The sequence below is a fragment of the Lemur catta genome, chromosome 1 (assembly GCF_020740605.2).
Source record: "Lemur catta isolate mLemCat1 chromosome 1, mLemCat1.pri, whole genome shotgun sequence".
NCBI classification, from domain to species: Eukaryota; Metazoa; Chordata; class Mammalia; order Primates; family Lemuridae; genus Lemur; species Lemur catta.
Window position 1 is genome coordinate 2764292 of NC_059128.1, and position 26524 is coordinate 2790815.

At 41.7% G+C, this 26524-nt stretch overlaps 1 protein-coding gene and 1 pseudogene across 3 annotated transcripts in view; one reads left to right on the top strand and one right to left on the bottom strand.

Moving 5' to 3' along the window:
- Window positions 1-26524, top strand: part of CDC42BPB (CDC42 binding protein kinase beta) — a 117082-nt gene that overhangs the window by 11586 nt on the left and 78972 nt on the right. The window lies entirely within an intron of this gene.
- LOC123631207 lies at window positions 13897-13969 on the bottom strand (annotated as a pseudogene).

Here is a 26524-nt window from a genome sequence, read left to right on the forward strand (position 1 = left end):
TTTTGTTGAGGATTTTTGCATCTATATAAGGGATAATGGTCCTAGTTTTCTTTCCTTGTTATGTCTTTCTTTGGTTTTGTTATCAAGGTAATCCTGGCCTTATTAAATGAGGAAGAGATTTTTTTTGGAAGAGTTTATGAAGAATTGGTTTTAATTCTTTAATCCTTTGGTAGAATGCTTTTTTTGTGATTGTTTTTTTTTGAATTACAAATTCAATCTTTTTACTGGTCGTAGGTCTAATCACATTTCCTGTTTCTTCGTGAGTCAGTTTTGGTAGTTTGTGTCTTTTTTAGGAATTTGTTCATTTCATCTAGATTATCTAATTTGTTGGCATGCAGTTGTTCATTGCATTTCTTAATAATCTTCTTTATTCTGTAATGTCGGTAGTAAAGTCCCCTCTTTTATTTCCATCCTAGCAATTTGAGGAGCCTCTTTTTTTCTTGGGCAATCTTTAAAATGGTTAAAATAGCACATTTTATGTTTATATATATCTTGCCACAAGAAAAAGTAATCATAAGTAAAAGTAATTGAGATCCATCCATGTTGTTGAGTATAGTTCTTTCTGGTTGCTGTGTAGTGTTCCACTGTGTTCATGCACCAGAACTTGCCTGTTCACTCCTGACGGATGTCTGGGTTGTCCGGTTTTGGGCTATAACTAGAGTGCTGTGACCAGAAGTTGTTTTGGTTTTTAAAATTCTCCAGAGAAAATTATAATAATAAGTTCTCTGAATCCAGTGCATTTACCATATTATTAGTAAGTTTTCTTTAAAAAGTCCTCTCCAGACATTTCTTGAGTTACTCTCTCTTAACTTTGAATTTTCTTGTAGTTTGTGGAGGGTGGTCACAGATAGTCCAAGTCTCAGCTCTTTTTAAAAGTATCAGGACATTGGCCGGGCGCGGTGGCTCATGCCTGTAATCCTAGCCCTCTGGGGGGGCCGAGGCGGGTGGATCGCTCAAGGTCAGGAGTTCGAGACCAGCCTGAGCAAGAGCGAGACCCCGTCTCTACTAAAAAAAAAAAAATAGAAACAAATTATCTGGCCAACTAAAAATATATATAGAAAAAAATTAGCCGGGCATGGTGGCACGTGCCTGTAGTGCCAGCTACTCGGGAGGCTGAGGCAGTAGGATCGCTTGAGCCCAGGAGTTTGAGGTTGCTGTGAGCTAGGCTGACACCACGGCACTCACTATAGCCAGGGCAACAAAGTGAGACTCTGTCTCAAAAAAAATAAAAAAAATAAAAAGTATCAGGACATAAATCACAGAAATTGCATTAGACCAAAAAAGAGAGAGAAAAGAGAAATTACATTAGGTCAGTACTATTTTTATTTTAAATATTTTTGAAATCATAAAAATAATGTGTGCTCATGAGTAAATAAATTCAACAGTACAGAATAGTTATGTCATAAAAAGTGAAAGTCTCTTTCCCCCTAGTTATAATTTTTTCTTCTTCCCTTTTTAATTTTAAAGCATATTCTAGACTTCTTTCATTAAAATTAAATATTTGAAATTTTTTTAATATTGAAAAAGATTTATATGAATCTAAACGACTAAGACTTTTAGTGAGAAATTAATGTTGAAATATGGTTATAGCTTATATCAGGAGGATTGTGATTTTTGTCCTTGAGTATTAATTTTTATTATTTATATTAATGTACATAATAGTATTGAATCATCCATGCATTCTCAGAATAAAATATACTTAGACGTGACATCTTATTCTCTTGCTGCACAGTTGAGCCTGTTGTATTCATGTTTTATTATTTTTTAATCTATATTCCCAAGTGAGGAGTATCCCGTAGTTTGTAATTTTAACTTTTGTATATTGTCCTTGGAATATTTTGGTATCAGAGTTATGATAGAGTTTCATGAAAAATTATGACGCTTCCAGTCTTGTGTTCAAGAATATTTTAGAGAGTGAAATTTTAAAGTATTTACTTAACTGAATACAGTGACTGTAAATGAGGGATATTCTTAGACTTTTTTTCAGCTTTTTTCCAAAGTAAAGTATTCTATTTAGGCTGTCTTTTTTGTTGATTTTGTAATTACTATTCTTTTAGAAACACTATCTACTTTATCAGTAATTTCTGATTTATTAACATAAAATTATATATAAAATCATTTAATTACTATAATTTCCGTTATATCTGTGGCTATGTCTTTTTTAAATTCATTTTCACTTAAGAGTTAATTAGTGGTATTATCAGTTTTATGTTGTCAAAGTTTGTAACATTTGTTGTGTGACTTGCAATGAAGTCTTTTGTCTAAGTTGGTTCTGAGAAGGGAAAACTAATAAATAGCATTTATAATAATTATGATTATGTAAATTTTATTCACTGTAAAACTGAGTCTGTGACTGGACCCAGAGAGAAGGTGGATGGATATCCTGCTGCCTTTTGCAGGAGAGTTGTACAGATTTCAGTAGTAGTTCCTGTTACTTTCTTCCTAACTTCCTTTGCTGCTTCTGGGCCATACTCAGCTGCCACTGTTTTATGTACTCAGCAGTCTTTCTTGGGTTCCTTTTTTGATGATTTTCTGGAGGGAAAAGATACATACATGTGTGTATATGTGTATATCAATATATATACATATGTATATATAACTTTTTTTTCCCTATAGGGAACAAGGATGGTAATCTTTCCAAGTTATTGAATGTCTTAAAATCTTATTGTGCCCTCAATTTATTGGTAGGTTTGACTGAGTATGGAATTTTGGGGTTGAAATATCTCACTCTTTTTTTTTTTTTGGAGACAGAGTCTCGCTCTTTTTGCCCTGGCTAGAGTGCTGTGGCATCAGCCTAGCTCACGGCAACCTCAGACTCCTGGGCTCGAGCAATCCTTCTGCTTCAGCCTCCCAAGTCGCTGGGACTACAGGTATATGCCACCATGCCTGGCTAATTTTTTTTATATATATTTTTAGCTGTCCAGATAATTTCTTTCTATTTTTAGTAGAGATGGGGTCTCGCTTTTGCTCAGGCTGGTCTCGAACTCCTGGCCTCAAGTGATCCACTTACCTCGGCCTCCCAGAGTGCTAGGATTACAGGTGTGAGCCACCGCGCCCAGCCGAAATATCTCACTTTTTTTTTTTTTTTTTCGAGACAGAGTCCTGCTCTGTCACCCTGGCTAGAGTGCCATGGCATCAGCCTAGCTCACAGCAACCCCATACTCCTGGGCTCAAGCAATCCTCCTGCCTCAGCCTCCCAAGTAGCTGGGACTATAGGCATGCGCCACCATGCCCGGCTAATTTTTCTCTATATACATATATTTAGCTGTCCATATAATTTCTTTCTATTTTTAGTAGAGATGGGGTCTCGCTCTTGTTCAGGCTGGTCTCCAACTCCTGAGCTCAAACAATCCGCCTGCCTTGGCCTCCCAGAGTGCTAAGAACCACCTCACCTGGCCAATATCTCACTCTTGACAGAGGTATTGCTTCATGATCATGTAGTTGAGAGGTGGGTGGTAGGTGGCTGTAATATCATTATCTCTCTTTCTGAGGATGCTAATGAAAATTTTTAAGAGTTTTCTTCTGCTCTCTGATGTGTTCGTTTCCTCTGGGGTCAGTTCTTTGTTCACCTTAGAACTTTTCCTTCAAAGATGATTAATCCTTAGTTGTTCATTTTGCCATGGATTATTTAGAAAACTTCCCTAAAAATAATATAGAATTTTTAGTTGTCCCTTTTGAAGGGTGATTCTTTTTTTTTTTTTTTTTTTTTCTTTTAAGGAAGTCTTGTTCTGTTGGCCAGGCTGGAGTGCAGTGGCGTGATCATAGCTTACTGTAACCTCAAATTCCTGGGTTCAAGTGATCTTCCCACCTCAGCTTCCCAAGTAGCTAGGACTACAGGTGTGCACCATTGCACCCTGCTAGTTTAAAAATTTTTTGTAAATCTAGGATCTTGCTATGTTGCTCAGGCTGGTCGCTAACTCCTGTCCTCAAGCGATCCTCCCACCTCAGCCTCCCAAAGTGCTGGGATTTCATGAATGATGACATTTTTGAGTATTTGTTAGAGCTTCAGTTGATCAGATTTTATAGTTTTTCTTCTCCCATAACATTTTGATAACAATTGGTTTATAATATAAATAAAACTTCATTTAATGTTAAGGAAAAACACTTTTTAAATCCATGCTATTCTGAATTAATATCCATTTCATAGCCCCCCCACATCCCTTTTCTTATGGTTTATTTTCTTCCTGCTACAGTAATTCTTGTTAATTGTATTGCAAGTTTAATGATGCTTAAAATATTACATTTATTATCTAAGGGAAATATTCTCAGTAGAATGAATTTTAAATGTTTTCTAAAATAAAATTTAGTACAGGCAATTTTAACTGTTTTCTCATTTTTCATGAAGTTTTCTCCAGCACCACATTTGAAAGGAAAACTGAAGTAAACATGTAACAGTAAGAGAATTGCAATAGACCTTTTGAAAGTGAAGTCCAAAGTGCTGCTGTGCCTGTATTAATCAGGTTCAGGAGATACAGATATATTATGCCATATACTGAAACCATTAGTCATGTCAGCTTTGCAGAGTTTATACAGAAGTTTTACCAGCTCATAAAACTGCTTTATGACCCCGAAGGAATGCCAGCAATAAAACAAACGAACTCATAACAAATACACTGGGCATGTAGTGGATTTTCATGCCGTGATATGCTTCCGGGGAGGAAACTGCTGTGTGATTTGGGACAAGAGTTTATAGTGATTTGAATTCTATCTTACTGTTTTGAGATTTTGTGAAAGGAAACTCATTTTTCAAAAATTTCTAGCCCAGTGTGCCTTGTCATGCCCTCAGCTGTCCTTTATTTAGATACTAATGAAATAGTGGATGATCCCATGTATGGAGATGTCATTGTTCCTTTTTTGTGGTGTCTTGAATTTTTCACGTTGATTTTTAAAATTTGCGTAATCAGTTTTAATAAAAGTGATAGTAATTGGTAATATTTCCTATTCAGAATTGAATTTTTTTTATTATAGGAAGTTTCAAATACATTAAAAGGGAGAGAGTGTAATGAACCCTCAGTTTCAACTCACGGTCAGTCGTATTTCACTTTCATCCCCTCTCCCCTTACTTTAGGGAAATCCTAGACATCTCTCATCTCATTTGTAAACATTTCAGCATATACCTCAAAAAAATGAGGACTTACCTTAGAAACATAGTCGCAATAATATGACATTGAAAAGTTAACAGTAATTCCTCAGTATCATCAAATATTCATTCAGCGTTTGGACTTCCTCTCATTTTTTTTAAAGTTGATATGTTCCACAGGACCCAAAACAAAGTGCACATGGCATTTGGATTGTACATGTCCTAAATCTCTTTTAATCTAGCTGCTCTTTCTCCTTCCTTTTTCCCCCATGTGCAGTTTGTTTTTTTAAAAACTAGGCATTTGTCCTGTCCTGCTCATAACATTTTAACTTACTTCTAGTGTTTTCTAGCTAGACAAATTTGGCATTTGGCGAATCATTCCTGTACTGTTGGCCTGGTATATTTTGTGGGAAATAAGCTATTTGGGGATTACATTGATGTAAAGAAGAGGTATTTCTTGTTTCATTTCAAATGTTACTGTGAGGTGTGTCCTCAGTCGGGACCTGGCCAGGCTTGCCTTCCTGAGCTCTGCCCAGGGGTTCGAGGAGACTGGTAAGTGGGTTGTAGCCTCTCTTCCTCTCTGTCCTCGTGGATGGGGGTGAGAGGCCGAATCTCAGACTCATTCTGAGACCGCACAGGGGGACGAGGGACGTGAACGACGTCGTGTGAGTGTTGCCTGTCCAGTTCTTCATGTCGAGACACCCCCGTGCTGCTCCGGCCCAGCCCTGGCCCGGCACTCAGCTCCTGGCGTGTGCCTGCCCGGTGAGAGAAAATACCACTGGCTGGTAGCGTTTAACTTATAAAAAGCACAACGTAAAGCAGGTCTTATATAACATAATAGTTGCTCACTGGAGGCTTTGGAGTTGAAGTTAGTGAGGATTCAAGTTTTTAAAATGTTGTCTTAAGCTTTTTGGTTTTTTAATTGGACTTAAGAAAAATTAAGTCCAATTAAAAAAGTGGATACTTGTCCATTTGTGTCTGAGGGTGATGCTGTGCTCTCTAGTACAGCCGGCTCTTTAATTTGTTTCCTTAATCCAGCTCTTAAAAGTCAAGCAGGTTGGGCAGTCTACCTGCAAATAAGTCCAAACAAAGGCCACACTTTCGAAATGTTGAAATGCGGGGAGCGCCTGGCTGCTTCGTGCTGAGAGCATTAAGGGAAAGGACGGAGCGTGGGTGTGTGTAAATACTGAGTTCACTCAGAATCACCAGACATTCTGGAAAAGTACGATTTTCATAATCAAATAACATTTGTAATATAAATATTTTATTTTTACTGAAGCATTTGTTTGAGAAGCAGTTTTGATAGCTCTTTTAGCTTGTGGAAGGAAATGCAGACTTCACAAAGCTACATGTCCTTTTTCAAAATGTTAAACATTTGCCAACCTTTCAATAAAATTTTATTGATTATTTGGAAAGTTCTGTTCATTTGCCTTGTTTTAGTTTATCTCATCTCTAGGCATAGTGGGAAGGGTAGTTCCTCAAGCTTACCAATGGCTGTATGTAATCAGAGTAACATTTTAAAAAGTCTTACGTGAAAACATCTTTCCTTCCTTTCTATTTATTAAGTAATTTATTTGGAGATTGGGGAGTCAAAGATAAAAGATACAGGAGAAGATTTACTGTCTTTCTCTACTTAGTGTCTGGATCATTTTCCTTTGGGTTTCATTTTTTTTATGCTGACATTTTTCTATTGCTGAAAAATATCAAGCACAGAGGGTTTGTTTTCTTATTTTAAGAAAAATTCTCTTAGAAATGCATAGGTTCAGTTGGATGATGTGACATACCATTTGAAAGTGTATAGTGTGGCACCCAATCTGGACAAATTTACTTGTTGAGGCTCAAATAAACAGCATTTAAAATGAGTGAAGTCATTTTTACACAAAATATTTCTACTTAGACAACTCTGTATGCCTCTTTTTAAAAAATGCCTGGATTTTTCTCTATAATCTTAAGCATTCTAAGAGGGCACCATTTCCGCCTTAGACTCACTGATCATGAGGGGGCTTTGACAACTTGCTGCACCTGGAGGAAATGGGCTACAGCTGGGTGAGAGCAGCCACCTCCTGTCTGGGCGCGGTGAGGCGGGGTGGGCTGCCCTCAGTTTTGTGTTTTGGAAGGAAAGTGAGTGCCGCACTCCGAGGGCAGTTTGCCGGGTAGCTCTTCCCGTGGTTCAGAAGCAGTCACTTGAAAGCCAGTTAAATACTGGAGATTGCCAAATGGCTGGCTATTGCTATTTTGAGTATCGTTTTCATTCTTATGTTCATGTCTGGCCACTGGGAGCTGCAGTCTGGTGTTTCTTTTTGGCCTCAGGTGTCTGATGTTGGATTAGGTTCTAGAACGCTCCTATAATTTTGATAGAAATAGGTTTGTTTTCCTTCCAGAGACATTTATTCCTCATGCAGAAATACAGAGCTAGTCACTAAATAAGGTAAAAGCTTGAAGGAGTTTTGGATGAGAGAAGATTTCTCATAAAAATGCTTACTTTTAGCCTTTTCTCTTTTTTTATTTATTTTTTTTACAGTCCCCCCCACTCCCTAATTCCTTTTCTCTTTTTTAACACCATAGCATTCCTAGTATATTGACCATCCAATTTGGAAAGATTGGCAGTCAGACTTGAATAATTCAGTACTTGGTTTATATGCATAAGGTTTAGCAGCTTAAATAGACTCTCTGCTGATCTCAGGATGTATGCTAGAATTACAAAATCCATGGCATAAACTTACTTTTCTTGTTACTGCTGTTTACCAGTTGAATGAATTTAAAAATAAATAATAAAAATAACAGCGCTGTTAAGCGAGAATTCCACGCACTTATATTCAGATAGAAGCGTGTGCTCCATGTGTATAGGTTGTGAGCACAGAATAAGGAAGGGTCAGATGACATTGGAAAAGCCTTCTTGGAGGCTGTGGATCTCTCTCATTCAAACTGGGCCTTATTGATGCACCTGCTGGGCGCCAGCTGTACACCAGATACTGCGCTGCTGCCCTGCAGACAGGTGTGTGTCTCTGGGAGGGCTTCATTGTTGTTTCTATGGGGAAAGGGAAGCACGGTGAGTATTCTGTGATGAGTATATGGGTACAGCGCGGTTAGAATGGCTCTGCTTTGCGTTGTAAGACTTCCTGAGAGCTTGACACTGGGCTTGTTGTTTACATCCATTGTCTCTAATAACCCTCAATTCTGGGATTATCCCTAATTTACCCATGAGGAAACTGGAACTTAGACTAAGTATTTCGCAACACAGTGAGGCAGCTCCGTCTAAACTAATGTGACTACCCTCAGCCGCTTATGTCTGTTGCTTCATTGCAGTGATAATCTTTAAATATCTTTAATACCTTTTGGATAAATAAATGAATGAATCGTGCCCCCCAGCATTCTGTGTGGTGCTGCCCCGTGTATGACTTCCTCCCCACAGTGGTAAGCACTGTCGTGACCCGCATCGCAGATTAGTTGTGCTTGTTTTTCTTTTTTAAGTTTATTATTTTTAAGTGTACAATTTAGTGGTTTTTAGTATATTTGTGTGGCTATTACCGCTATCTAATTCTAGAACATTTTCATTACCCCTAAAAGAAACCCTATACCCATTAGCAGTTACTTCCATTTCCCCAGCCCCTGGCAACCACTAATCTACTTTCTGTCTCTATAGATTTGCTTATTCTGAACATGTCATATAGATGGAATTACATAATATGTGGTCTTTTGTGATTAGCTTCTTTTACTTAGCATAATGCTTTCAAGGCTCATCCATGTTGTAGCATATATCAGTATTTCACTCCTTTTTATGACTGAATAATATTCTATCCTATAGACATATACCACATTTTGTTTATCTAGTCATTAATTGATGGAGACTTGGGTTGTGTCCACTTTTTGGATACTGTGAATGATGCTGCTTTGATGAATATTCATGTATAAATTTTTTGTGCAGACATGTTTTAATTTCTTCTGCTTAATTGCTGGGTCATGTAGTCACTCTGTGTTTAGCATTTTGAGGAACTGCCAGACTGTTTTTCAAAGTGGCTACATCATTTGACAATCCCACTAGCAGTGCACAAGGGTTCCAGTCTCTCCACCACTGGCCAACAATTGTTATTTATCCTTTTTTTTTTTTTTTTTTTGAATCTCTCTCTCTGTGGCCCTGGCTAGAGTGCCATGGCATCAACATAGCTCACTGCAACCTCAAACTCCTGGGCTCAAGTAATCCTCCTGCCTCAGCCTCCTAAGTAGCTGGTGGGACTACAGGTGCACAATACCAGCCTGGCTGATTTTTCTATTTTTTCTCAAGATGGGGTCCAGCTCTTGCTCAGGCCGGTCTCAAACTCCTGGGCTCAAGTAATCCTCCTACCTTGGCCTCCCAGAGTGCTAGGATTACAGGCAGGAGCCACTGCACCTGGCCTGTTATTTGTCTTTTTGATTATAGCCATCCTGGTGGATATGAAGTGATAGCTCATTGTAGTTTTGATTTGCATTTCCCTGATAGCTAATGATGTTGAGCATCTTTCATGTGAATATTGCGCATTTGTATATCTTCTTTGGAGAAATGTCTATTCAGATCCTTTGCCCATTTTTAAATTGGGGTGTTTTGTCTTTTTACTGGTGAGTTGGAAGAGTTTTTTGTGTATTTTGGATAGAAGTCCCTTGTCAGCTGTATGATTTGCAAATGTTTTCTGATCCTGTAGGTTGTCTTTTCACTTTCTTAATGGTGTCCTTTGAACATTTTTTGTTTGTTTGGTGTTTTTGGTTCAAAAACACATTTTTAGTTTTGATTAGTCTATTTTTTTTTTTTTACTTTTTTGCTTGTAAGAATCTATTGCCTAATCCAAGGTCACAAAGATTTATAGATCTGTTTCTTGCATAGTTTTAGCTTTTACTTTGACCCATTTTGAGTTAATTGTTTAATATGGTGTGAGGCTTGGGACCACATTTATTGTTTAGCATGTGGATACCTGGTGGCCTCAATATCGCTTATTAAAGAGACCATTTTTTTCCTCCATTGAATTATCTTGGGGTTGTATATATTTTTGAGCTTCATCTAATGGGATCATGCGATATTTTGTGTCTGGTTCCTTTAGTTTTACACTATATCCATGAGATTCATCGGTGTTGTGGGTAGCAGTGAGTGATCCTTTTTTTTGTTTGTTTTTGAGATGGTCTTTGTCACCCAGGCTAGAGTGCAATGATGTTGTCATAGCTCACTGCAACGTCAAACTCCTAGGCTCAAGTGATCCTCCCACTTCAGCCTCCCAAGTAGCTGGGACTACGCCTGGCTAATTTTTAAATATGTTTTTGTGGAGATGGGGGTCTCGCTAAGGTGCTCAGGCTGATCTCGAACTCCTGGGGTCAAGTGATCTTCCCGTCTTGGCCTCCCAAAGTGCTAGGATTATAGGCGTGTGCCGATATGTATTCTTCTATTATGTGAATACTACAGATTATTTATCTATTCTCCTGTTAGTGAACTTTCAGATAATTTTCAGTTTTTGATAAATATGAATAAAGCCTCTGTGAACATTCTTGTATGTGTCTTCTTGGTAGGTGTGCCCACTCATGGAATTTCTATAGGTCATCGGTACATATATGTTAGCCTAAGAGATGCATGTGAAAATAGGGGAATGGAAAGCTGGATAAATCAAATACTATGTTTAGAGGACAGTGAAAGAATTGTTTACTTGAATTACTAGTTTCAAAGAATTTGAATGATACAGTTCACCCTAAACTATTACAATAAAATGATACTGGCTGCCACTATCAGTTCCTCGGAAGATGGTACTAGTCAGCGAATTAGAAGCAGCTGCTGTTATTTTACTGTGCAGAAAGAAAGGCAGATTTTTCTGAATTCACAGCAATGGCACAAAAAAATTTGATAGTATATTGCCTATTAGATGATTTAAATTCAGAACAACATGAAAAATGAGTGCAGTTAATTTTTTCCTCTGAATTTTAAAACTGAAAAATGTTAGTGTCAAAAGAAACATAAAATGTCATATGTGGGGGCTGGGCGCGGTGGCTCATGCCTGTAATCCTAGCACTCTGGGAGGCCAAGGCGGGCGGATCGCTCGAGGTCAGGAGTTTGAGACCAGCCTGAGCAAGAGCGAGACCCCGTCTCTACTAAAAAAATAGAAAGAAATTATCTGGCCAACTAAAATATATATATAGAAAAAATTAGCTGGGCATGGTGGTGCATGCCTGTAGTCCCAGCTACTGGGGAGGCTGAGGCAGTAGGATTGCTTAAGCCCAGGAGTTTGAGGTTGGTGTGAGCTAGGCTGACACCACTGCACTCACTCTAGCCCGGGCAACAGAGCGAGACTCTGTCTCAAAAAAAAAAAAAATGTCATATGTGGGAAATAAAAATAAATAACAAGAGAATAAAAGTACCAAACATTTATATGAACTTGGAACTTCTGTTTCCTCAGTTTGTTTATTTATGAAAAAGGGATAGTGTCTATCCTGCAGGTTGTATAAATTATTATAGGACATCCCTGATGCATTTGTAGATGTTCAGAAAGTGGTAGCTGCCATTAGCAATGGGTGGATTTAATATTTTATCAAGTATTTGGAGTGTAAGAGAGTAAGAAGCAAATTTAAAGTATTAATTCAAGATCCTACCTTCTTATGTCTGTCAAATAGGAAGGACCATGTTATAAGTTTGAATTAATCCTAACAGGTTGGTGGATATTATATTTGGTTGCTAAAAATTGCCCAAATTACTGATTATTGAAATTAAGTTGCCTTCCTTTGAGTTTTATTAATTTATTGATGCTTTGCAAACTTTTTATTTATATTAATAATTCTCCACATTCCCTTCTTAGTTGCAGTTTCTTTTCTAGATGCCATTTTATCAGTGTACTTCCTTATAATTTCTGTGACCACTTTTCTTCCAGAAATGTGTTAGCAAGTCTCAGACTCCAGGGCCGGAGAAGCAGGAAGAGTAAGTTAGCACTTACTCTGTTGTCAACTCTAGTGGCCAAAGCTTTGGGGCTCCTTTCTGTCCTGTCTCAGTCAAACAGAGGTGTTGTAAGGCTGAGGCTTTCTGGAAGGAAGATGTGCAGACAGTTCCCTTCCTTGCTGTTCTCATCCTCCTTCCTGTCCCGGCGGCCCAGAGCCCAACTAGGAGTGTGTGGGAGAGCGTCTCTGTCTGTTTAGGGCGGCCCTGGGCTGTGCTGGGAAGGAGGAAGTTCATTCTCAATTTCTCATCCTGCTCGAGCACAGCAGCTAAGCTCATTTCCTGTGTTGCCGTTCCTGGTGGCCGGGTGGGGGTCCCCTATCTATGCTGGTGTGTGCAGGGTCCTGCCCAGCTGATCTGGAGGGTAGTCTGCACTGGCAGAATGCCCACACTGTCTACTGCTTTTGTCTTTAAATACAATGCTAAGGGTCAAATTGGTCAGTTACTAAGGTTCCTAGATACCTAGTTAACAAAATAAGATTTGGAATTACAAAATCATCTGTAGAGAGTGGCGACGATATCTTATTGCTGAACTAGTGAAAAGTCCTACTCTCTTACCATGTGTACGTGATCTTAAATACCTCTATTTAGTGTGCTGCGAGATCTGTATATTGTCAAAATATGTGTATATAATCCCAGTAGTTGACTTAATAAAACTGTGTATGTTTAGGAATATATTCTCTTTATCAATAGTAAAATTTTTACTCAAAATTCAGTAAAAAAAAAAAAAGAGATCAGGAAAAAGTGAAAAAAACCTAGCGAGTAAAATCATTGATTTCTACCAAAGGAAAAAAGTGAGCTGTATCCGTGGGTTGCTGCTTTTGTCGCAGCGTGGATAGGTGCCGTGGGAGCCTCAGGAGAGCAGCCCGTCGGGAGAGATGCCGCCTGCTTCCTGAGCACAGGCGCAGACGGAGCCAGTGCCGTGAACGCTCATTTTAAGGAAATGGCTACATTCGGTCAACTACTTATTGAAGCCTGGGGCACTTATTTTGTCACCGTAGAATTTAATTGTATGGTTTATTGTTAGCATCTAAGCCAGTGAAAATGAAGGTTTTGTTACAACCTTTGTGATCTGTCGGAAATACGCTGCCTCCCTGTACCTCCGTTGGATTAGTTGATGAGTGTGGTGTGAGCACAGGTTTGGGATGGACCAACTTTACCTCCATCCCTAGATGAGTGGGGTTTTTTAAACCGAACATTTGGCAAAAATGATTTCAAGCATCTAATTCATGCATTTCTTTTACAGCAAAACTCTTCAGAGTCCTGTGTTCTTGCTGTGTCTACCGTTCTCTCATTCTCAAACTCTGTCTAATCAGACTTTCGTCCTCCCTCCCCCTTCAGAACTGCTGAATGGACGTCCTGGCTTTCTCTGAACTTTGCCAGTTCCTTCTCTTCTCCCCATATGGAAGCTCCCAGGGTTCACTCGTTCCCTCCTCTGTCCCTGCTGGCTCCGTGGTGATCCCATCCAGGCTTGTGATGTTAACATTAATGCCAGCTATACACTGAGCACGCTGGCTTCTCTCTGGAATGCACAAGTCTGTCCATCTGCCTCCTGCACTTGCAGCTCACCCACCAGCCTCCATCCGCCCTTCCCCGTCTCAACATGGGCCACTGCGGCCGCCCAGCACTCGGGTCAGCGCACTGGACAGTCTGCACACTGCACGTGAGTCCAGCAGGAAGTCCTGCTTGCTCTGCCTCCAGAGGGTACTCGGAATCTGACCGTCTCAGCTCCACCACTCTGTCCAGACTCGTGTCTCCCACCCCCTGCCACAGTCCCACTTGCCCTACTTTGTTGCCCTTTTACTCAATAGGACTTACTACTTTCTGTGTAATTTAATATTTATTGTTTGTTTTCTTTTTTTTTTCTTTTTTTTCTTTTTCCTTGCTCAGGGGCCATGCTAATCTTCTCTGTATTGTTCCAATTTTAGTATATGTCCTGCCGAAGCGAGCACTATTGTTTCTTTTCTTACTGAACTAAAATGTAAGCTTCATGAAGGCAGGGATTTTTGTTTCTTCACAGATCTATCCCTACTGCTTAGAACAGTTCTTGGCAAATAGTAGAAGCTTAATATTTGTTCATTTGATTCTGATGTAGTTTAGAATCTGTAAATAGAGTCTTTCTGGTGCTTATTGATTAGGTAGTAGTCACTGTATCAGTAACAACACACATTTTAATATTGTATTGCAGTTTGCAAAATGCTTTTTTATGTTATCTTGTTTAATCATTTGTTCAGCCAACACAAACGAGTCAGCGTATCGTACTGCTATGCAAGATCGTGGGCTGCTCGCTGTGACCTTCCAGTGACATGAAGATGTTGTGCTTGTGTCCATGTCGGCCCGTCCCACTTTCTCAGCCCGTTCTTTCTCTCTGACCCCATCTGTAGTTTATGCTGTAACCAAGCCATAGTTTTTGTTCTTTCAGGCACTCTATGGTTTCCTTTTTCATGGCTTTGCCGAAGCTGTTCCTTTCTAAACCACCTTGTGGGCATGCATGTGCACACACACTTTTACACACACGCACACATCCGGACACGCACACACTTCTCCCTTCACTCTTCTGCCCAACACAATAACGAGACTTCAGGTTGATTTAAAAGCTGGGTCCTCTCAAAGCCTTTCTCCTTTTCCCCTCTATCCCTGTCCTCCTCGTCCTCTCTCTCCTTACCCCCACAGCTGGCTTTTTTCCTCTCTCTTTAACGGCTTTATTGATGTAAAATTCAATTCACATGCCGTAAAATTTACCTGTACCGCTGGTGCCACAAAGTGCCTTAGGTTCTTACCTTGCTTGTTGGTGCGCTGTGCCTCCGTGTGTTTTTGTCCCTACCTTTGCTGAATTGGGGAGGCTCTGAGTGGCAGGGAACCTCATGTAGGGGCTTCCAGGCGGGCTTTTGGCCTGGAAACCTGCATTCCTCAGCCCTTGCTGGCTTGTTGAGGGGGTGAGGAAGCAGGGCCCCTTCCATGGGGCTGAGGGAGGACAACGCCAGAGGGTCTGTGTCCTCAGGTCGCCGTTAGACGACACTGTTCACAGCAAGAGGTGACTTGTCAACTAGCAGGTACTCAAGACCCACAGTGGTCCAGATGCACATAGCGGAGGATTGGTGGCCAGGCCTTTTGGAATTCACCCTCACAGTGAATGATTGCAGGTGTTCAAATGAAATTTCTTCAGAATTGTTGCATTTGAAGAGCGGTGAAGGTAAAGAAGGGGAGGAAGACTTAGAGTTTGGAGGAAAATGACAAAGATGATTGAAAAGGCCTAGAAAATTGCAGTGTTGAGAGGAACAAGAAGCTGCGATTGTTGCAGTCAGGAAGACGTGATTTACCAACTCCTTTCACTCCGCAACTGGGCTCTTCTTCAGCACAAAAACTTAAGGGAAAGAGACAAGTCACCATATTAAATTACAGTTTTTCTTGCTGAGTTAAATTTTGGTCATACATTAGAGGGTAACAGGAACCTAAAACTTCTTCCTTAAATCTGTCTTGGCTGGTCTAATCCCAAGAGCAAGAAGGTGACTTAGATGACCTCTGAAGGGAAGATTTGGGAAGATTACTAGAGATGGCCTAAGCACTCTCTAAGCCAATAGTAGGTATCACGTTTTTCCTCCACTCATTTTCCAAGGCTCTGCAGGAAGACGACACTCAGTGAGTGCACCCAACTGCCGCCCTGATATCTGACTCCACTGCTCCGGAGAAGGTGACCCAGTGCCTCCTGAAATTCAGAGCTTTGACATTACTTCAGCCTTGGGTTCAAGAAGCCCTGCTGTTTCCTCTCTGTGTGGTCAGGGGCTCAGATCCAGTCTTCTTACTTACAGAGTGGGGTGATGCTGACCTTGCAGGGTCGTTGGGGGCAGGTGGCAGCAGTAACTCGCATGTGAAGTGCAGCCTGACTCATGGTCCGCTGTTTTGTGGCCACTCAGATGCTGTAGGTCATTTCAGCAGCAGATGTACTAGGAAAGGCTCTACATCAGTGTGCTGTTGTTTCATATTCATGCTCTACTTAGGCTTTGCCCTGTACCTGTTATATTTTAAATGAAGTCAAACAGGCAAAATAGAAGGAGCATTAAAATTTTTACATTGAAAATTCTTACTAACATGAATTTTTCAAAGGGTTTTGGTCCCATTTTTCCCCAAAGCAATGGATAACATATCTTACTGTGGAACTGCTGATGTAAGTCGGGGAGCAGTGATAGCTCACCCACTGGGGGGCTAGCAGGAGGCAGCGAAGAGACCGTCTGTGGGGTCTGGACTCTGCATGTAAGATTTCCCAGCTTCCCCGAATCTAGTGTGGTCGAGGAGCCTCTGCCTAAGTGAGGCCCTGCTCTCTGAGGTGTGTTCATGGGTTCTATTCTTCCTCAAACTGTCCTGGGACCTGCATGGGCCATTGGTGCACACTGTTTTTACAGGGCTGCTTGGATGTCATCTGTGTGTAACTTGCCTGTAGCACGTGTTTGTAACAAGTGTGCCTTTTTCCTTGGTGAATTGGCTGGATTCTAGTTACATATTGTTAAATATGACATATCAAATGATATTGTTAGTAGCTACTGTTTAACATGAACTTGCTAAATGCTGGACACAGTGTTAAGTGCTGTGTTGGGATTCTCTAATACTCCCGGGCTGGGTGCGGTAGCTCACGCCTGTAACCCCAGCACTTTGGGAGGCTGAGGCAGGAGCGTCGCTTGAGCGCAAAAGTTCAGACCAGCCTAGGCAACACAGCAAGACCCTGTCTCTACAAAAACCTCCCGGTGACTCCTGGAGATAATCACTATTACTCTTAGTTTGCAGGTGAGGAGACAGAGCCTTAGAGAGGCCAGGTAACTCTGCCAAGTGCTGCAGTGGCATTTGGGTTTATTTAGCCTTTGCTCCGTGATGATTTACCTGGCGAAGACATGCCTTATCCTCAGTGGTGATCTTAGGAGAGCTTTGCTCCCCTCACCCAGTGTTTCTCAAATTTTAGCACATGTCAGAATGATGCAGAAAGCCTGTTAAGACACAGGTTGGGCTTCAATTCTAATTGGGTCTGGAATAGGACTGGAGGAATTGGCTCTGTAGCAAATTTCCAGGTGACAGTGCTGCTGCTCCTGATTGTCTGGCTTCCTTTTTTTAAAAGCCACCGATTTATTTATACATAGGGCAACTAAGCCCATCTGACCCTTTGCAGAACATCTTTGGGAAACCTGAAAGGGAGAGGTGGACAGGCCTTAACCCTGGGGAAAGAGGTGATTTGAAAGTAAGATGCTATACATGGAGCAACCTGATTTTTAAAGCTTAAGAGCTTTCTCCTGCCTGGTGGAGAGGTTAAACGATTAAGGGAGGATTCTGGAAGGTTTATCCCCATCTTTTTTTTTTCCATTATTTTTATTATTATTTTTTATTTTTTTATTCTCATCCCTATCTTCCCTAGGCAGATGCTGCTGGTCTGTGGAACACCTTTGAGAGCCACTGTCCTAACAGAATAGGTGTTAAAATATAAAAACATTATAATCTTAACTAATTTGAAAAGCTTCTTTGAGCTCTTCAGCCATTTGACAACCAGTACTCATTCTTTTTCTTTTTTTTTTTTTTTTTTTGAGACAGGGTCTCACTCTGTTGCCTGGGCTAGAGTGCCGTGGTGTCAGCCTCGCTCACAGCATCTTCAAACTCCTGGGCTCAAGTGATCCTTCTGTCTCAGCCTCCCTAGTAACTGGGACTACAGGCATGTGCCACCGTGCCCAGCTAATTTTTTTCTACATATTTTTAGTTGTCCAGCTAATTTCTATTTTTTTTTTTAGTAGAGACGGGGTCTCAGTCTTGCTCAGGCTCGTTTCAAACTCCTGAGCTCAAACTATCCACCCGCCTCGGCCTCCCAGAGTGCTAGGATTACAGGCATGAGCCGTCGTGCGCGGCCCAGTACTCATTCTTTACTTGTGATTTTTCCTTTTCCTTAAATTTAGAATGTGCAGGGTGCTTCCGGTGACTCACAGAAGAAATAGCCTGGAAACTGGCTGTCTCGCTGGCGTAGGCACCAAAGCAGAATGAAGTGTTCATGAAGCCTTAGCTGCATTCCTGTGACTTGTACAGAGGACTGCGTTGGCTCTGTCCTTCATACCACTCCATCGTACCCTTGGAATTTTTTAACTAAAACATACATTTCTGTTCCCATCAGCAAGGGAGCTGGCTTTGGAAGAGACCTGTGTTGTAAAGGTCACTTACTTTGCACAGGCTCTTTACTTTGCCACAGGAACCCCAGAGGACAGTGCTGTGTGTGGCCCAGGGGACCACTGTCTGTCTCGGGATCGCTGCCTCCTTGATTGGGAGCTCTCAAGCAGGAAGATAGAACATTTCCAAGTGATATGAGCAGTGAGGCAGTAGGTTGTTATTTCAGTAATGACAGCAAGTTAAACAAATTAAAAAAGAAATGTCTCACATGTCAAGCTCAGGCAGAGATGAAGGAGCACATTGCCATCCCCAGAGTGAGTCTCCAAACGGGTCCTGAGCAAGGTGAGCGGGGCTGGTGGCAGCTGGTCACAGTCACACACACTGTTGGCGTGAGGCGTTCTTGCCTAGTGTGGACCCAGTGCAGCCTCCCCAGCCACTCCCCGCTCCAGCGTCTCGGTTTCCCTGACTCTGTGTATCACCTGTCTTCTTAGTCAGAGCGTTTTTACCGGGCTTCCTGTTTAATCCTCTAAATCTTAAATTGCATTAAGTTAGAATTTAATGTTCGTTCTTTTCACAACAGTGTATACAGTTCCTGATTATCAGCCTATGTGGAGAGCTCATATTAGAGAACTTTATTTGGGAGTTAATAGGGCTTCTTGGAAGATTTGCTTTTCTCAAACTAGTAATTCATGATGAGAAGGATTTGTGGCTGCTTCCCTGTGAAGGACAGCGTTCTGGCATTTTTAGGAAAGACTTCAGTTATGTAAACAAATAAAACACATTTTTTTGTAATTTGAACACATTTTTGAAAAACTGTATGGTTGTTGTTAATGTTCTGTAGTTGTATCAGCAACCTAAACTGTACGAGTATATTTCAGGCTGCTTTGGAACTGTAAACTCATTCTAAGACGGTACTGTGAAAGTGGTTACTTTTCCTGCTGCGAGCTGGACAAGAACCTGACTCTTAGCTCTTGCCCTGAACTCTCATCCTCACGGGCACTCAGCAGGGGTGATCTTGTGCCTCATCCCCTCTGTTTTGCCTGTTGACTACACTCCCTGGTTTGGGGGTGCTGCTTGGGCTTGCCTGGCCTCCTGCCTTGAGCCTCACTTGGAGGTCTTACTGCACCACCTGGAGGTGCCTCCTGCGGAGCTGCTGCATCCCGCCAGCCAGACCCAGCCAGCCTGGAGTCGCTGCTCTGGGGAGGTGTGGATCCTGTTGTCTCTTGAAGGGACCAGAGCGGTAGGTGGCAGTTGCAAGAGGAGGACCTCTCAGGAGGAGAGACTCATGCCTGGGGTGGAGTTGACTGCCCACTTGGGAGGTGAGACATCGGTCCTTTGTGCCCTCTGCATGTCACTTGGCCTTTGGGGCCCCTGTTTCTTTGTTGGTAAATGTATAATTGTACTGGATGATCTGCAAGACTATTTCCAATTCCAAATGCATTGATTGTGACCACAAAGCAGCTGAGGCCAAAAGAGTCAAGAGTGACAGGGATGAGCAGAGGGAGGCTGGAAGCCCATGCCGGAGAGGGGCAGAGTGGGACTTCACATCTGCTTTCCTTGGCTGCTGCCCTGTGGCACAGTCCCCTTCCTCAAACTGTCCTTCCCTGGGCACTCCTTCCACCTGGTATGATCTTACTCCATTTCACAGTGATTTTCTGTCAGTTTCAGCCAAAGATCCTCTGCTCTCAGTTCTTCCTGGGAGAGCTGGTTACCCTTGACTGATTAATTCATTGCCTTTTAGGGCATCAAGAGAAGTTCTTAGCGGACAGTCTGGGTTATGAGGAATGAATCTGAAGGCTAAAGCTTTATCAACCTTTTTTTTTTTTTTTTGGTGGAAAACATTCCAAGATGTTGCATATTCTTTACCGTAGGAAAAAATACAAGCCCTCCTTGAAGGGAAGGTAACCTTTTTTTGACGACTCCTCATTGTGCCACATCAGTTAGCACTTGGTCACAAGTACAGGCAGCTGTGTTTGTGGACACCCATCCTTGTGCCGGGGGCTTGGAAGCAGTGGTTAACCAGGCAGGGGCATGCCCGGCCTTTGTGGGCCTTCGAGTCCAGCGAGGAACATGGACAGAAGGTGGCTGTGTGAATGATGAGGGGCATGGAGGTATGGGCCCTGCTCTGAGATGATGCCCAGATGCTGGGGCTGAGGCTGCTGGTAACGGTGTGGGTGACGCAGGACTCTGGGCAGTGAGTCCCTAGTTGCTGTGACCTAGAGCCTCATGGGTGCTGGTGGTCGGCCCGGCCCGGCTTCTGAGCTGAAGGGCAAGCCCTGTCTGTCTGGGTCCTGAGGACGTTGTGGGCTGGCGCTGGCATGTGTGGGTGCCCAGTGAATACGGTTGACGTGGTGGCTTTTAGTGTTTGTTGATGGAATGTGAAGGACAGGTTGTTTTACTCTTTCTGATATTTAGAGTAGTTGGTCTTAACTTCAGATATTTTTGACCTTTTCAAAATCTATGCATTCATTATCACCATGAGAGTCAAAAATTATTTCAGTCATTATAGCTGAGCAGTTTTCTTCAAGCTATGTGTGTCTTCTAAGAGAATTGTAGTGTAAATGGTATTTAAAATAAATCCCTAATGGTGTTTTGGTTGTTGTGGTTTTGCTTTGCATCTGAATGTTTGAAGAGTGTGTGACAAGCCGTGCTGCACCCCATTGGATGTAATTTATAAACTTTTGTCTGTAACACTTTGTATTCCGAGGAACATCCCGGGCTCTAGATCAGGGTGCGGAACCCGCGGCCTCAAGGCCACGTGTGGCCCTCCAGAGGCTCCAGATGAAGTCGATGGAGCAACATTAGCAGACTGAAAAATGGCTAAAAGTGTGAATGTGACCGGGATCCCCCTTCCCATCCTCACCTCTCCCCGACCCCATGGAAGCTGGTGGTTCTGAAGTGATCATTTTTTAAAAATGCAAGACAGCAGTAGACACCTGTAAGAAAAATTAATTTGGTGTCTTCACCATCTCAGGTTCTGCAGCAGGAGCCGTGATGTGATTGGATTCCATCACCCGTCACTGCTCCCTTCCCCACCCCAACCTGCATCTTCGGCCTTTCTCTCTGTAGCACCCCCTTCATCACGTTGCCCTGGCTGGAATCCTGGCAGGCCTGGAGTCTTCCTTCCTTCACACCCTAGCAGGGCATGTTCTGGATGTAGCCTCTCCCTCCTCAGCTCCAGGGCCACCACCATCACCAGCTTCCAAGCCACCAGCCACCATTGCTGTCTCTTGTGGGGGGCGGTGGTTATATCCGGCGGGCTCTCCCTGCTTCCAAACTTGCCACTCTACAGCCTCTTTTCCAAATAGCAACAAATGATCCTTAGTTTATTTATTTTCAGAGATGGGATCTCTCACGGTAGCCCAGGCTGAAGTGCAGTGGCACAATCATAGCTCACTCACTATAGCCTCAAACTCATGGGCCCAAATGATCCTGCTGCCTCAGCCTCCCAAGTAACTGGGACTACAGGCACACACCACCATGCCCAGCTAATTTTTAAATTTTTTGTAGAAACAGGGTCTCACTATGTAGTCCAGACTGGTCTCTCTCTTTTTTTTTTTTTTTAAGACAGAGTCTCGTTCTGTTGCCCGGGCTAGAGTGAGTGCCGTGGCGTCAGCCTAGCTCACAGCAACCTCAAACTCCTGGGTTTAAACGATCCTCCTGCCTCAGCCTCCCGAGTAGCTGGGACTACAGGCATGTGCCACCATGCCCGGCTAATTTTTTATATATATATATTTTTAGTTGGCCAGATAATTTGCTTCTATTTTTTAGTAGAGACGGGGTCTCACTCTTGCTCAGGCTGGTCTCAAACTCCTGACTTCGAGCGATCCACCTGCCTCGGCCTCCCAGAGTGCTAGGGTTACAGGCGTGAGCCACCGTGCCCGGCCAGACTGGTCTCTTAACTCACCCTCCTGTCTCAGCTTCCCGAGTTGCTGGGATTTATAGGCATGAGCCACCACACCTGGCTCCATGATCTTTTAAAAAAGTATTGATAAAAATTGTTTCAAACAATTTCAAACTTACAGAAAAGTTGCAAATAATAAAACAAAGAACTGTCTTCCCCCAACTGTTGAGAGTAGGTTGCTTACCTGATAGATAACCCATAGCCCTTGAATACTTCAGTGCAGGGGTGGGGAACCTTTTCATGCTGGAGGCCACATTAACTTATCTGTAATCAAATAAGGCCACATTCAAGAAACTTCAATTAGATATACTTGAAAATGTACATTATTTTGTAAAAATCTAACTACTATGTACTTAATTTCAAAAAATTGAAGCTATTTGTTGATTTTACAGTTAACTGATTTTTTAATGACTTTGTTGTATCTGCTTTTTGTTGGAAAGCATTTGAATATTTAGTTGCAGCATGGAGGTTTGCAGTTTCAGTTGATCCTCTAGATCAGTGGTCCCCAACGTTTTTGGCACCAGGAACTGGTTTCATGGAAGATAGTTTTTCCACAGATTGGGGTGGGGGTGGGGATAGTTTCAGGATGATTCAAGCATATTACATTTACTGTGCAGTCAAACCTCTCTGCTAATGATAATCTGTGTTTGCAGCCACTCCCCAGGGCTAGCATCACCGCCTCAGCTCCACCCCAGATCATCAGGCATTAGGTCCTCGTAAGGCGCTCCCAACTAGATGCCTGGCATGCGCGGTTTACAGTAGAGTTCATGCTTTTGTGAGAATCTAATACCTCTGTTGATCTGACAGGAGGTGGAGCTCAGGCGGTGATGCGAGTGTTGGGGAGCAGCGTAAATACAGATGGAGCTTCACCTCCTGCTGTGCAGCCCAGTTCCTAACAGGCCCCAGAATGGTATCGGTCCTCAGCCCGGGGTTTGGGGACCACAGCTCTGGATGGGTGTCAGTCATTTGTGACCTTAAGGGCATCTTGATTTGGGTTAGGTAGGAGAATGTAGATTCACAGCAATAAGTGGTTGAAAAGCAAGAAAGCATTTTTTGGGCATGTTGCTGAAGGCATGGGTATTCTGCATTTTTTCATATTTCAGTTGGATCTTTCTTAGCATCAAACAATGACTTTAAAATGTCATCTATTGAGAGCTCAATCAATTCCATCTGTAGTTCTTTAGGTGCCTTGGTGAGATCAGTTAGGTGAAGCTGAAATGCTAATTTGAGAGTGATGTCATGATTCTCAAAGTCAGCAAACCTTTCATTGTGTTCTCCAATTAATAGGTCTGTAACAGCTGCATATTCTCCAGATGATTTGCATATATCCTCCTGCTCATCAATGACCTTTGCTAACTGGGGAAAATTTTCATCTGAAATTTCCTTTTGAAGATGAAGTATTTTGAAAACTTTTTTCGAAATGCTTGGATTTTTTTGCTATATATCATATATAGACTTAGTTTTGCCTTGCAAAGAAATATTCAAGGCATTTTGATTTGACGTGATAATCACACAGAAATGCTGCATTCCTTTAGAAATCTACTTTCAATAATTCACATTGCTGATTGTGTTCTTCATAAAATTTAACTGTCTGCTCTTACAGAGATAAAATTTTGGCTAACTCTTGTCTCTGCGATAGCCAATGCACTTTAGAATGACAGGGCAAATCCACACTGAATACCTCATCGTTGAACTTTAGCATGTTACGAAACTGACCATGCTGTGTTGCATTTGCAGGAATATAGTTAACAATATTTATAACTTGTTGCAGAATGTCACTTAAAATAGCAGCTTTATTTTAGTGCAGAGATTTTGCCAGTGCAAGATACAATGAAAAGAAATGAGAGCATCTGGATCTGTAATACTTTTTTTTTTTTCATCTGTGCAATAAACCCTTCACGTTTTGCTGTCATGGAAGGTGCACTGTCTGTACATATAGTCACTAAATTTACCAAATTCGGTCCAACTTCACAACATTTATCTTGAAAGTTGTTGAAGCTATCTATTCCCCCTGTTCTGTTTGCAAGAGTGCCCAAAGTGAGTAACTCTTCATAGCAAAGAAAATCTTCTGTTATGACTGGAATGAAGTATAAAAGTATGTAAGTATAAAACCTGCACCGAGTCGGTAGTATCAGTTGATTCATCCAAAGCGATAGAATAATATATATTTTCCTTTTGAAGTATAGCATGAAGTTGTTCTGTTAAGTTGAAGGCTAATTCATGGTGTCCATCAATTATGGTTCTCCTTGAAAGAGGCAGTTTGGACTTTGAAACGTTATCGGGGTCTAAGCATCCTACACCTTTGACAATGCATTCTTTCACAATTTCTACATCACTGAACGGCTTCCCTTTTTTCCTGAGTATGTAAGCTACTTTGTATGTTGCTTCAGTGGCGTTATTTCCAGGTCTTATTATTGCTTGAAAGAATTGTCTTTGCTTTTGCTTTTCATCTTTTAATTTCTTCAGTACAACCTTTTGAGCCTCTCCCTCTAATTTAAAATATTTGTGGTCCCTATAATGCTGATGAGCATTGAATTTCTTTAATGTTGATATTGCAGTATCATAAAGGAAGCAAATCATCTTATCTTTAGCAGAAACAAGATAATAATGCAATTCCCAGTCCTTATTTAAAAAATCTGTTTTCTTCCTTCAGCATTCTCTCGGTCTTCTTTGACATGATGGACTGTTAAGCAGACAGAATTAAAAAATATTGTCGAGTTGTGCAACTATTCACAAATGCCACTTCAAACAGAAACACAGTGCACCATTGTCAGACTGGCGTAATGGACCCCCATAAACTGTCACCAACCAGCCTCGTGCGGCAGTGGTGCCAGTCAGGCGGGGGAAGTTAGAACTAAATCATGAGCATAGCAGCCATCAGTTTAGCCCTTATGGCTACTAACGTTCTAACTGTGCAGGTCAATCTGGGAGGATTATTTCATTTAAATGTATTATATTTTATACTTTTGTATTTTAAATATGTTCATTTTTAAAATAAAGTAAAAATATAAAAAACGAACAAAAATGTATTAAAAATAAAAAGATTTGTTTTGTAAAATTTGGATTTAGTCAAAAGGCTGCACTTAGGGACTTAGAAGGCCACATGTTGCCCACCCCTAGCCACTTTGGTGTGTATTTCCTACAAACAGGGATATTCTACATGACCACAACTTAACCATCAAAATCAGAAATTTAGCATTGGTACGTTGCTACCATCTAATCTTCAAACTCTAGCAAAGTGGCACTAATTTTCTATATACTCCCCTGTGTAGCAAAAGGATCCAGTGCAGAACGACACGCTGCACAGCCTTGGCCTGTATCTTTAGTTCCCTTCTGTGTGATCAGTTCCTTAGTCTTTCCTTGACTTTCATGACCTTGAAACTTTTAAAGATTGCAGGCTAGTCATTTTGGAGGCTGTTCCTTTAACTTAGGTTTACCTGATGTTTCTTCATTTCTTTTCTATTCTTTTTTTTTTTTTTTTAGAGATAAGATCTTGCTCTTTATCCTAGGCTGGAGTACAGTGGTGTGATCCTAGCTTAATGTAACCCTGAACTCCTGGGCTTAAGCAATCCTCCTGCCTCAGCTTCCCAAGTAGCTGGGACTACAGAGTATGCCGCCGCGCCCAGCTAATTTTTAATTTTTATTTTATCTTATTTTTTTTGTAGAGACAGAATCTTGCTGTGTTACTCAGGCTGCTCTTGAACTCCTAGGCTGAAGGGAGGATCTGCCTTGGGCTCCCTAAGTGCTGGTATTATAGGCGTGAGCCACTGGACCTAGCCTGACGTTTCCTCACGATTAGGTCCATGTTGTGTGTCTTTGGCGGGAGAATCACAGAGGTGATACTGAGTTTTCCTCGTTACGTCCTGTCGGATGGCGCAGTTTCAGTGTGCCACTTACTGATGATGTGCACTCTGAGGTCGTGTCTGCCACATTTCGCTCTAAAGTTACCCTTTCTCTTTGGTAGGTATTTTGTTTGGATGTACTTTTTATAAATAATCCCATTTCTCATCAGATTTTAAAATCTATTCATTTGTTAACATCAATACGGACTCCTGGTTTCCTGTTTTATTTATTTGGTTATAATCCATGACTGTCCATGTTGATTTTGATTTGCCTTCATTCTTTGAGCACATCCTTCCTTCCGGGCTTAAGTGCTCCAGGCTCAGCTCGTACTTTCCTGGCCCAGCTCTGGAATTGCGCAAGGAGCCCCGTCCTTTATTGGAGAATGGTGTTTAGAAACCAAGATCTGGCACTGGACGGACTTGTTATTGGGGTGTTGCTGCTTCCAGGCCCTGTGTATGTGTGTGTGCCATTTACATGTATGCTCATTTGTGTCTCTCCATATGTATTGAAAACTGTGAGCTCCACCAATAACCTGCAATTCTAATCCAATGCTGTACATTTTATTCTAGTTTGCCCCCTTATCTAGAACTCCTCTCTCTGACAGTGAGGAACCTGGCTTCCTTCATCC